The following is a 13,711-nucleotide window of genomic DNA, read 5'->3' as shown; positions in this document are numbered from 1 at the left end:
AATGTAGTAAATAAGTTATCTTATGGTGATTTATTATACCATGAAGAGCAGTAAAAATAAATACAGACAATATTGATTTATATAAAACTTTGAATTCAGAGATTCATGTAGAATGGGAAGTCAAGCATGAAAATAGTTATTTGGGTTTGGGGAAAAAAATTGTTTACAGAAATAATATTTTACACACACTTCATTGGCTTACAGTAGTACTGCATAGCATATGCCATCACTAAGTTTTCTTTATGGCATTTCTTCTTTGGAAGTTGCACAAAATGAATCCAATGACTTATAGCAAATTTAATAACACATTGCTCTTTGAGACAGAAAACCTTTCTTCTGCTGAATTCTTTTTGTGTTTCCTGGCATTTTCCAGGACAATAGCAAACAGGTATTTTCAAGTTTTTCTGGAAATGTTCACTTAACAAGTTACAAGGCAGAAATATCAAAGTTGCAGCATATCAAATGGATGAACAGTAATTTGCAAACCATCAGAAAAGACTGGATAGCAAATAGAAACTGTCTATGGTCTAGAACGCCGCAATCAAGTACAAATTGTAGGTGAAAAGTGATCTTAAGTCATCCAATATAATTTGTGGTACCGCTTTGATTTTATTCTAAAGAAACTTTAATTATTAAGCTTTATCACAGGATATTTTATAGCATCTTTCTGTTTCTGTTAGCAATATTGTATTTTCAAAAATTTTTAATACTTATTTACACCTGCAAAATGTACCTACCTTTAATACCTTTAAATAAGTAAAGGTATAGACCACGCACATTTGTGGTCATATATTTAAAATATAGGTATTTATTTCTATTACATTCTGATTTTAAAAATATATCTAATAATAGTACAAACCCTGCTGTTTTCATTCTCTAGAAGCAACAGTTCAATGTCAAAATTTGTAGCAGGATATTTGATAATTTCCAACAAAGTGCTTGCATATGACCCAGCTGTTTTGGGTTTGCATGGCCACATTTTGGTAGCTGGGGCTACAGGGGCGGCTTCTGCGAGAAGCTGTTGAAATTTTCCTCCATGTCTGGCAGAGCCAATGCCTGACATCTTCAGGATGGTCCCACTGCTGGCCAAGGCTGAGACAATCAGGAATGATAGTAATATCCTTGTCATATTTAAGAAGGAAAAAATGTTACTGATAAAATGTAATTGCTCTCAGAGAAGCAAAGAGAGAGAATAAGTGAGAGGAACAGCTCTGCAAACACAAAGGTCAGTGGAGAAGGAGGGAGAGGAGGTGCTCCATGTGTCAGTGCTGAGCCCATGGTTCAGACCATGGTGGAGCATCTTCACCTGCAGTCTGTGGAGGTCAATGGGAGTGCAGAGATCCACCTGCAGCCCGTGGAGAAACCCACACTATAGCAGCTGTGAGCCCAGGAGAAACCCATGATAGAGCAGGCTCCTGCAGACCTGTGGAGGGAGGAGCCCACACTGTAGCAGGTTTCCTTTTGACCCTATGAAGTACCCACACTGGAGCAGGCTGTGCCTGAGGAAAGGGACCTACATCAGAGCAGTTTGTGAAGAACTGTTGCCTATGGGATGGACTAAAACTGAAGATCATGGACAACTGTCTCCCATGGGAAGGACTCAACATTGAAGCAGGGTAAGGACTCCCCTCCCTGTGCAGTGGCAGGAAGAATGTGTGATGAACTGACCACAACCCCCATGCCCCATCTCTCTGCACCATTGAAGGGTAGGAGGTAGAGCTGGGAAGGAGGGAGGCATGGGAGGAAGGTGTTTCTAAGGTTTGGTTTCCTCTCATTCCTCCTCATCCTGCTCTGGTTTTGTTAGTAACAGATTCAATTAACAACCCCAAGCTGAGCCGGTTTTGCCTGTGATGGTGATCAGTGAGTGATCTCTCTCTGTCTTTATGTCAACTCTTTGTTTCATTTTCTCCCCCTTGTCCAGTTCTCACGGGGTGGGATAGAGTGGCTTTGGAGGACATCTGTCATCCAGCCAGGGTCAAACCACTAAACCAGAAAAGAAAGGAGTTTACATCTTCACCAGTGAAAAATATCTCACTTGGTGAAATTAATTGGAAAATTTAAGCAGATAAGTACTGCTTAAGTACAGATAATATGAGTAAGGCTAAAATAATTAGAAATAGTACTTATTACATACTTATTTGTGTCCATCACTTTTTATATGTAGAATGCTGTACAACAGCAATATTTCTAATTTATTTTTTCAATTCCTCTATCAATTTTATTTTGAAAAATATTTCAGATTTGAGTTGTGTGGGTTTTTTTCCTATTAGTAGTTTTATCTCACTTGTTCACTGTGACACGCTTTTGTATTTTTATAGTCACAGTATTAAATAAACTCTTTATACTGTTGGGATGTGTCAGAACCATGGTACAGGTAAGTGTATAAATAAAAATTCTTCGTTATTCTCTGCAGCAAATCTGTAGAGATTAGAAAATTACTTTTCGGTGAAAGATATCTATTGCATCTGGAAAAGTTACTTGATCTACTTATTAACTAAACTGATGGGTAGAGTTCTCTCTACCATGCTTTAGATAGGGCAGCTTAAGGATTCTCCATGTACCAAATTAATTTTGTCACACTCTGAGCCTGGCTCAGAGGGAAAGGTTTGGGGAAATATGATGCCTTGCTTAATCTATTGTCTTCAGGGGAAAACATGGCTGGTTGGTCTCTATGGTCCATGACAATCATCTTCCCTTAACACTACAAATACCAGGAGGAAAACCCAATGCCTTACTCACTGAAGACAATCTTGCATGTAACATGTTTAACCTACTGTGTTGTCAATATCTGCACTCTTTTTATTAGGAACATAGCTCCTGGATTTCTAGGTTTTGAATTCAGTTGTCTAGGTTCATTTCATTTTTTCTACATGCTGTGGATGGGCCACAGAATTAAAGGATTTTGTACAAATTGCTTTTATTTTTAAATATATTCATAAAAGTAAACTCCGTGAAGATTCGCTTTAGCAATATTATCAGGTCTGTTGACTACTATAAAGTGAAGTAGGAATGAACAAATTCAAATTGATCTCTTACTAATTAGCATCTTTCTATAAAATCGCAGCAAGATATAAGACCATGAATACGGAAAATTGGTCTGGGAAAATACAGACTGTGTTAAAAATGGTAACATTCTAATAGATACTAAAACTAATTAGGTTGGGATCTTCAAGGCAATTTACTTACCTTCCTGTCCATTTATGAAAAGCTATCTAGCATAAATTATGTCAGTTGTGGAAACCCTCATTTGAAAAACAGGCCATAAAAGAAGTCAGTGTCTGAAAGTAAATGATATAAAAATCACAGAGTCATAGAATGTTAAGGTGTTAGATTAGACCTTTAAAATCACCCAGTCCTAAACCCTCCAAACTAGACCAGATTGCTCAAAGCCTTATCCAACTTGGCCTTGAACACTGCACTTTAACACACCCTCCCTGGGCAACCTGTTCCAGTACCTCATCACCCTGTAGATACCTTCAAGACACTTCTGGATTTAACCCAGACTTTGGGAAGGCCAAAGTTCCCTTATTAATAACACCAAAGTCCTCAGCTAAATTTAATCCTGACTGGAAAGAAAAGTACACTTATAAGAAAAGATTCTGCTGTTTTCTATTCATATTGCATAAGTCTTTCTATTAGCACCTAGAAAACTTAATGCTACAGATTAGAAGATAAGTCTATTATTTGGCTTTCTCAATACCATCTGTTAAATATCTTCAGTTTTCTTTTACAACACTAGTAGAATTTCTATTGACATAGTGACTACATTTGACCACCCAGAATTATATATTTGCAGAATGCTTTTCCATCACTAAAACCAAATTTAAAATCTCCCGCTATTAATTGTAACTGTGCCTTCACTAGAGTTTAAACAAACTCCTCCTTAGATATAAATACCAAGCCAGGAAGCAACTAAAAAGCTTATCTCTTAAGTATATAGAAATATTACATATCAGTGTAAACTTACAATATCTAATATATCAGTTTGGCGTTTGGGCCATATGTGTTTAGGAGAAAACATATATACTGTCAAACGAAAGTCAAAAGACAGTAATGCAAACTTTGTTCATTAACTTTGGAGAGTTTTCCTTCTTCAGTGTGTAGTTGGCCACTACCTCTGACTTCTCCCATCAGACGCTCCAAAGACAATTAAGCAATTACCCTTTGTCTGTGAGGTTAATTGCCAACAATACCCAGCTGACCGCTAAAGGCCTACATAATCAGTATTTGGGTAGACAGGAGACAGAAAAATGTAAAAGTAAAATTAGAAAATGTTGGAGAAGGAAAACGTCCACATTTTAGGTCCAATATGTACATTCATCTACCATTAGAATAATATGTAGAATCCCATTAGTTGTTAATTCAGACGCAGTTCACCTTTATTTGTCTGTAGCATTCTGAGAATGTTCTTAATAATTTATTTTTGATACTGTCCACATTGACTGATATAGTTTTTGATACTGTTCACATTGATTGATATAGTTTTGCATTGAAAATAAATTAACCCTCTTCAAACTGTGACATCAGAGTTCTTGAAACAAAGTGAAATTTTCAATATCAAGCATTTGCAAAGGAAGAAAGAAAAAAGGAACTAGAGTGAAATCAAAGTGACAGTAATTTTTGTTATTTTAAATAATTTATCCATGACATATAATGTTAAAATTTGAATCATGTGTTAATAAGCACTGAACCAAAAGGCTTGCTGTTGTATTATGTATAAAAAAATATGTATCCACAATAGAAGTGATTTGAACTATGTGGTGTACAGTCTCTTACCCAAGGCTGCAACTTAGTGATCACCTAGATCAAAGCACACATACAAAGTCAGTTGTACCTCAAATCAGGTATATCTCCCAAAAAAATGGTAAGGGTTGGGAGCTGAAAAGTCAGCTGAGTCAGGAGGAAAGCTTAAACCTTGAGCCCCAGCACAGTCACCCTGGCCACATGAGGAAGAGTTCAATGAACAAAATTGATTGACAAAGATATCTAAGAAGGTACTTAAGAGCATTTCAGAATCTAAGTTGCTCAGATATATCTTGAGCCCATATCAGAGTACAAGTAAGACAGGAACATTTTCTGCAACCCACAACTTGCTTTCCCAGTAAATGAAATTTCACATGTGCTTCAGAAGAGAGGTAATACTAGGTGGATTCAAAATAGAGGTACAAGGCCTTTCTGTCCAATGCCTGACCCATATGATTCCAAGACTGGCATGTAGGGCACACCATGGACTAGTTTTGTATTTCAGTATAAATGAAGCTGAAATTTATTACAGAACATTCTGTATTCTAGCATAAAGAACGTCCCAAGAGAGATGGGAAACTTCACAAGAGATTATACTCTTTGGTTTGTCATTCTTGAGGGGAATTATATCCACTACATTTCTGAAAAGAAAGTGGTTCTTATGGTGTCTCATTTTGTTTGAATTAATCCTTACCATTTACCAATTCCACAATCCTTTCCCTGACAAACTGACTAAAATTAAAAGTTATTATTATATTTTTGTGAATTGCTGTTAGAAATAGTTCACTCCTGATAGTTGTTTGAATTAATCCTTTGCCTACAGAAAGATATATGTAATCTAAATATAGTTTTATTCATTGGCTTTAGTATCTTTTTATATTCCCAAATAATGTATATGCCTAATTTGTTCCTCAGTCCTGTATATTAAATCACTTCTAGCCCCTCTTTGGTGTAAACCAACCAGATCCTTCAAAGAAAAGACTTCAAGTGATTCTCCCTATGGAGCCTTACTGGAAGACTTAAGGAAAGGAAAAAAAAAAAAAAAAGTGTATTTGCTATCCTGTGACTTTCTCAAAAATTTGCCAAAGGAACCTGCATTCCCAAATGCTTCAATAAAATCTTCCTTCTGATGTTTATGCAATCATGTGGTCTCCACAGACTTTGTCTACTATCAGACAATTTGAACTGAAAAAATCTCATATATAGATTGTGAGGGTCATCAAAACATAAGAAGTCGTGAAAAAAATCTCAGTTCTCCATGTTACTGTAGTAGAAAAAAATTGATCCCCTCTGAAGAAGTGAACTGTTCTGCACCATTTAGCATTTGTGCCTGCATGCAGTTGTGAAGTGCCAAAGAGTAAATTCACAGTGTGTGTGGCCTAGTATTTCTTCATTATGGAGTCTATCACATTTTTTTTATAAATGTTGTTCATTGGTTTATGTACCTGAGTAAAGAGAGCTTTTGTTACTTTGATGAAGGATGATGCCGAGAACATTTCTTCTATTTTGATTTACATTTTTACATTTTTGGGTTTTGGTTTTGTTCTGCCATAATTGAAAAATTTTTGTTTCTATTACTGTTTTTAGAATACTAGTACTCCTATTCCCAGCTCCTTTTTTTTTTATGTTGTTATTTCTACACATTACTTGCTACACTTGATGTATCTTTGTATTGATTTTTATTGTGTTGAGAATATCAATTTCTTTGTACTTTAATACTTTGCTATGCTGGCTTTCAGGATTTTTTTTTTTTTCTTGTTCCTGCTTCCCTTTTGGTAGAAAATTAACTTTTCTAGATTTATTATTTTTGGCACATAGATACTTCATTATATATTTTGAAGAAGGAGATATATTCATCAGTCTTTGATTAGGAGATTACTGTCAGTATCTTTCAGTTTCTCTTTATTTAAACCAGGGATTTTTATAGAGAGGAATAAATGTATCCTCCTCCAAAGTGATGTTGAGTGAGTAAATGAATTAATATGAATAAGTGGCTTTATGTGCTGTCATGGGACGATACGTATCATTATGGTAGGATCAGAGACTTTTTCGTTATTATGACTGTTGTTGAAGAACTTTTCATGCATTTAAGTGAGATAAATAGCATGTAGCAAATTTTGTGAGCAAAACAGAAAAAAAGGTTTTGTTTGGTTTTTTAAAATAAAGTTGGGTGATTCAACTTATTCTGTTTTTTTGGTATTTTAATACAAGTTGTGTGTAATTAAAGTTGCTGAGAAAATCCAATTTGTTTTAAAATTGGGCTTTGAATAGACACACAATTAAATTACCATGGGCCTTCAGATTTGTCTTTTCAGAATCCCTGAACTGACAAGATGGTTAATGCAGCTGTATCTTATTTTTCTCCTTTCTCTTTTCATTATGTACATTTCAGTTTCGCTTCCAAAACTCAGGACAAATTTTTTTCTTGATGCAGGACCAAGTGTGGTCTCGTTTACAAAGGCAAATCAGAAGTCAGGGAACAAGTAGGAAATAACGTCTGTGAATATACATACATGAAAAAACCCTTTTGTTTGTTAGGCTCTACCATGGTTGGATTTTGCACAGACAGAGGCAGAAACAGATGTGATATCTAAGGAGAGATGAAGTGCTAAAAAAACCAAGGCCAAAATCAAGCAATTGTGGCAGACAGTAGGCTGTATACTGTTCTTCAAATCTGAGCAGTGTTGGCTAATACAGGCTGGAGATAATCAATGTGTCCATTTTGTTGACATTTCTGGGAAAGGAGGGGGGTGAAATTGTTCTGAGCCCCTTTTTAATTTTTTTTTTTTTGCAGCAGCAGCACAGATGACAGCTAAAAATAAACAGTGTTTTCATGTCTGAAATGCCTGCCAGTCATGATCATATGCAGGCTCTGCCTGAGGTAGCAAAATACTAAGAAAAAGGTTGGGGTAGTAAAACAACTTGATGAGAGGTGGCTGTAGCCCCACATTGTCTTTGCACCCACACTGCTAATGCATGGGGCTGATGAGCACTGCTACAAGCATGGCTCATGTTGAATCCCACCTCAACTCTTGATCTGCCCCTTCCTAAGACCTTTCCCCGTTATCCTTTTGTCAATGATTGTAATGTTTACGTGAAATCAATAAAAAATGTGTTTTTTAAGAAAAACCCTGAAGTCCTGACCTTACTACAGAGCTGAGAATTCAACATTCAGTTGAGGATGATATCACCCACTGTGCAGAGCAACTGGCCAGCTGGTGAGAAATTCCGGCTGTCATCGCAGTGCAGGGAGTTAACATATTTATCAGATACTTGAGATGAAAAAGTGGTAGTTCATGGGGACTTTTTTTCCCTAAGCCATCTGGTCCTGAGGTGCCTATTACATCTATTATTGAATCATTAAAGTCAATGAGGTGAATAACACGATTAAACTTGTTTACTTGTCATGTAACAGTCGGTTAACAGTGAAATGTAACTTCTACTTTCTGGTTTACCCTGCATTTAAAATACATCTCAGTTCCCCAAAGTGATACCTAAAATTAATGCCAGATAAATATCTTTTAATTTGGAGTCTAATTTAAAAGTACATTAATTCTTTTAATTCTGCTCTACATAGAAATATTGTAATGCATTCCCTGCAAAGACTGCTCCTTATAATTAAAACAATAAAATATAAATAATTGGCAATAAGTACAGATATGTATACTCATCGTTTTACTCTACTAATCAGGTATGTGCACATTTATGGAGATTCTGCACAAAATGCAGTTTGCTCATGCAATTGTAGGAAAGGCAAAAAGCAGTAAATCTGATCAATATATAAAAGTCCTATTTGCATAAAAAGGTTTAAAGCATTTCATTAGATACACTCATAAAAGTGTGAATAAGCAGTTATTGTATTACCATAAATGGATTATACCTCTTTGTACTAAACTAAGATTTAAATAATATGGATTATACTGTTTGAATTAATTTTTAAAGCCAGGAAATCTTACTGTAGTGACAGTGAAATTTAATGTAAATATTTCAACAGCTATAATTAATGTTACCCGAGAAATTAGGAACTAAAGATGCCCTGTTATCTTTATGTTAGGACCTCCTTTTGAGATCTGTAAATCTTTAAACGTGCAAATATTCTTAGGCTTAATGTGAAATATTTCCAGTCAAGGGACTCATGTTCCTAGACTTCAGTAGGCTTTAAACCAGAGAATTAATTAATAATATTAAATAAAAATGTAGATAATATTCATACCAAGAATGATAGTATTAAATAAAGAAATTTAAAAAACATTTTTAAATGTATGTATAATCATTGAATTTGCTAGAGTCATGTCTATATGGTTGGCTTTAAGTAGTCTCAGTGTTAACCAGCAACTTCACACTTCATGCATCTAACCATCAAACATGATCATCAAACAAGATCTTCCTCTGATACTTTGTCCTGGTAGCTTGACCTCCAGATACTAGTTTATCACGAAGGTAAAGTTGTAATACCTGGAAAAACTGTATCACAAAAATGTGACATGAACTAAATAACACTATTGAGGGTTGTTTGAACTAACTGATTTCACTATACCCAGAAGTGTGCTGGGAATGCTTACAAAATCATGGAATCATAGAAACATCACAGAATGTACTGAGTTGGAAGGGATCCAGTCACGATCACTGACTTCAACTCCTGGCCCCACACAGGACACCAAAAGAGAGATGTCCCATATAATCTCTGAAACTGGTGTTGGAGTGCAGTCCTCTTTACTTTGCAGGGATTTTAAACCAACATTAACAAGATTCAAAGATATATCAACTTCAACTGTGTAGTTGCTCTGTTAAATGAAGCTGTCGTGGATCACAATAAAATTGCCTATCTATAATAACCATGTCATTAACTCCAAGGTTTATTTTCAATGCTAATCAGTTGTGATGTAGTCTTCACAGAGGAATGTTTATTAGAGTCTTTGTATTCAGTCAGAATATGCTTCATCATTAACATTGTTATTGCTTTACCATTCAGACTTTTTTCCATGCTGAATACTTTGGATTTTTGTTTTGTTTTTGTTTTTTTTTTTTTTTTTATTTTATTTTCTGATTACATTATAAAGAAAGATTACAGGTGAGAAGGGGTGTGCCTCAGTAGGTATAAGATTTACTAAGAGGCCTAGACTCAGATGAAAGTTCACTGCATAGGATTTCATTATTATATTCAGGACACTATTAAATGTATTATAATCTCAAGTATTCCTCCTTTAACTGCCTATTTCAGTTCTTCATCTAGGCACCAGAGAATGGATTTCCTTTTGTTACATTGTATTGCTTAATCTCATCTTGTGTTTTATTTTTACTTATTTTCTTGATATTATTTTTACAAAAATATAATTTTTTTTTAAATTAGAACTGCAGTGAAATGTGAGATTAATGAGAATATTAGCATATTAAATTCCTCTTATCTGTGTGCTCTATATCTTTTGCTTTATTGATTACTCAGTAAAAAAACTGCATGGTAGGTAGAAGATTTTTTTTTAATGAAGACAAAACTACAAAATTAGTAGAATTAATCCAGAAGTTTTACACAGCTGTAAGTAAGGGATGTAGAGAGTTAATTGGAATTCCAAAGAGGCTGATAATTTTTATGCATATCCCCCTAAAATATCCGCCAGTCTTTGCTCAGATTTTAGAATGATTGGAACATTGCACAAATAAAGAAAGCACAGAAGTACATCTATGACAATCTTTTCCATTTTGAAAACCAGATAGGAAAGTAATATAAATGAGCTAGAACTGATGTCTTTGTAATTTAATGACTGAGAATTAGATGGAGGCAGAAAATACACCAGAATTATTCCATTCATAATTTTAACAGCACTAAAAGAAAACCCCAAACAAAAATTATTTCATTACCAGAAATCATATAATCTGTTGCCTTACCACAGCAGGAAGTTTGCTAGATTTTAATTTTTTCATGTACACTTTCTGAAAGGAAAATAAGGTGTTCAACATCCATTTATTTATTTTTAAATCAAGAAAGTTCCATTTAAATTTTAGAGTTCCTCCAGTTAAAAAAATACAGTAAGAAACAGTTGACACGGTTTGGCTTATAGTCTTCTAACACCCGCATTTCTCCATCTCTTCCACCTGGCAGCTTGGGAAAGCTGCCCAGGTTATACCAGAATGCTTTGGAACAAAACCAGTCCTTTAGCATACAAGGTGTTGACAGGCCAACCTGGTTAACACATGGTTTTGCCAGGAAAAAAAAAAAAAAATTATGCTGTCTGGATAAACTGAATCATATTAGCTTTGAACATGTCAGATGATCACTTAGAAAATGTAGTTACAATCGTAATGTGATCCTATCCATACTGTAGAAAAAATCTGAGTGACTGAAAAAAATAGCAGTCATCACTTCATACTCAGCTTCTCAAGACTTTTGGGGAAAGAATTAATGAAGTCAGGTCAGAATAGGCATTTCATGTATTATTTTTACTTTTTTTCTCTTTGTTAACCCTAGCAAGAAGATGTATCACACCCTAGAACAGCTTATTTATTTGTATTGATTGTGAAGGGAGCCTAGAATGGAAAGCTTTGGGGTAGCAGTCTTTATCGCTGATGTCTACAACTGAATCAGGCAAGGTTTATCCTTGCAGACATACTTATGAAAAATTGTAGAATAATATATTATTCTACCTAGGTAGTATCCAAACTGTTCTGAGTTCTAACTACAAAGGCAAATATAATGCTACAATATTCATTTAATTATTTGTGAACATCAGAAATTATTCAAATGGATCTTTGGGGTTAGGGCTGGGGGTTTTTCCCATTGTTATCATTATTAGTTTTAATAATTATTATTATTATTATTGATAACTATTAATAATAATATCTTGTGATTTTATTCTCAACTGTCTGGAATGATGCAGACTGAATTATTTCTAATTTTTTCAAGCTGCTTTTTAGATATTTAGTAAAAATTCCAGTTTTTAGTAAGAAGGTTTATCTCACTAATGAGATTAAAAAGGTTTATCTCTTATTCATCTATTTCTGTGACTTTTCCAGGTAAACAGTGTCATAGGACATAGGAAACATCATTTTTATCCTTTGGTTGATCAAAACCATCTTCAAATATCTATCAGTGTTGGTACTTTTTAAAGTGCATAAAGAATAATTCTTATTGCAGGTGCATGGGGTACAATGACTTTTTGGCAAAAGGGACAGTGTGACTGGGCTGTGCTGTGTCTCTCTGCTTAGATGTTCTGCATGATCAGAATGTCTTTACATAACAGAGCTGAACCATTTTGGTGCTGTTTATGGAAAATTATGATATCACTGCTCTTCACAGATAATGATGCAGTTTTCTGACTTCTCTAAAACATAATTGATTTGTATTTCACTTAATTTTGTTAAAAGAATGATTTTGGTGTAGAGTTTTATAAAGCTTCCGAAGGTAGAGCTGAGGTAAAATCTTCCCAATTTGTTGTGCTTTTCTTTGACATTGGTATCAAGTTGTATTCGAAAAAAGATGTAAAAGACATGTGAAGTGTTTCTTTGGAAGCATTTGTAAGCTGTAAAAAGTATATTATAAAAAATCATTAAGTTATGTACTTGAGGAAATTATGAGAATGCTGGCCTGTATCAGATCAGCATCCTGCATCCCTCTGTTTTATACCTCTTCAGAAAAAGATCTAAACTAATTTATTTTTATTTCCAAAAGGACTTAGAGAAACAAAAGCAGATGCAAGGACCACCCTGTTCTTTGCTGTGTTAACTAAACAAATATCATGCTTTATTTGGCTGGAGGCAAGATCAGAGGTTGAAAATTGTAATATCATAGCCACAGTTCACTTCTCCCTGAAAGGAGCAATTGTGTTATTGTTTACTTGGGACTAAAACTTTCCAAGAACTTGCAGTATCTAATATCAAAGAAATCCCCTAGGCCATATATTTAACCTGCCTATATGCAGGATCTCCAGAAGCTCTCTAGCAGCTACCATCAAAAGCTGATCATTTTTAGTTTGTTGTTTGGGTGCTGCCACTGTGAGGCAAGGTGGGCATTCCAGCGAAGCTCTTTTTCATGCTTTTTTGTAAAAATGGGAGAGACGGCACAAGTTTGAAGAAGCTATTGTTTTTATACAGCGTCCTAACTGGTGGTAAAGAGAAGGTAGATAAGCATAGAAAATTATAAAGAAAATTATTATTTCCATGTCACATATTTAACTGCTTAGATATAAATTAATGAATCCACATTTAGGGACATCTCTAGGAAATTATTGATTGTGATAACATTTTGTTTCATTTTGTTTAGTTTTGGTGGGGTTTTTGTGTGTTTGCTTTGGGTTTTGGCTTGTTCTGGTGGACTGTTTTACTGGAACCCACGATGTATAGACCGTATATAGTTTTTTTAAAGACTTGCTGTATTTGCTGTGGAACTTCTCCCAAAATAAGTGAAAGAGCTGCTGTGAAATATGTTCCAGAAAATGTAATTTTTGAGTAAAGAAAGCAGGATTCTTTTGAGAGCAGAGAAGTGTATAGCGCTGTATGCATTTTGGTTTTGGTTTTTTTTCAGGGATACTTATTTAAAGGAGGAGAGTCAGCTTCACTTGTGGAGTGAAATGGAAGTGTGACTTTTTATCTTGGGATTGATAGGAGTTCTGCAAAACAGTGAACCACTTCAGCTTTCTTTTAAGAAGATGCATACTCTTGAACACCAGACTAGGTAAGATGTCCAAGATGTAAAGGTCTAGGTAGAAAGCAGCAGCTTCTGTAAACTGCTTCCAGCAAGGCCACCCTCAGCACAGAAAGCAAGCCTTGCTGGGCCATGTACCAGAGTAGTCAACAGACATAAGCACAGCAGCCCATCCTCGACTTTGTTCCTAAAGGAAACAGCACATCCATCATCAGAGGAACATCCATCTACCTGGATGCAGCAAAGGGTAGTGTAAAATTTCTGTTGCTGTGCTGTGGTGCCTTCCTTTCTGCCTAAAAATCTACACAGCTCTTGAACGATGGAACCAGATTC

General features: G+C 35.1%; 1 long non-coding RNA gene across 1 annotated transcript in view; it reads left to right on the top strand.

The window, feature by feature from the left end:
• Positions 1-13,445, top strand: part of LOC140680337 (uncharacterized) — a 64,841-nt gene extending 51,396 nt beyond the window's left edge. The window contains exon 4 of the long non-coding RNA XR_012051506.1: positions 13,259-13,445. This is a non-coding gene — a long non-coding RNA (uncharacterized lncRNA). The remainder of the gene's footprint in view (positions 1-13,258) is intronic.
• The last annotated feature ends 266 nt before the right edge of the window (positions 13,446-13,711 follow it).

Source organism: Taeniopygia guttata, chromosome 1, assembly GCF_048771995.1.
Source record: "Taeniopygia guttata chromosome 1, bTaeGut7.mat, whole genome shotgun sequence".
Taxonomy (NCBI): domain Eukaryota; kingdom Metazoa; phylum Chordata; class Aves; order Passeriformes; family Estrildidae; genus Taeniopygia; species Taeniopygia guttata.
The sequence above is the reverse complement of the archived record's forward strand: the minus strand, read 5'-3'. Positions and strand labels throughout refer to the sequence as shown.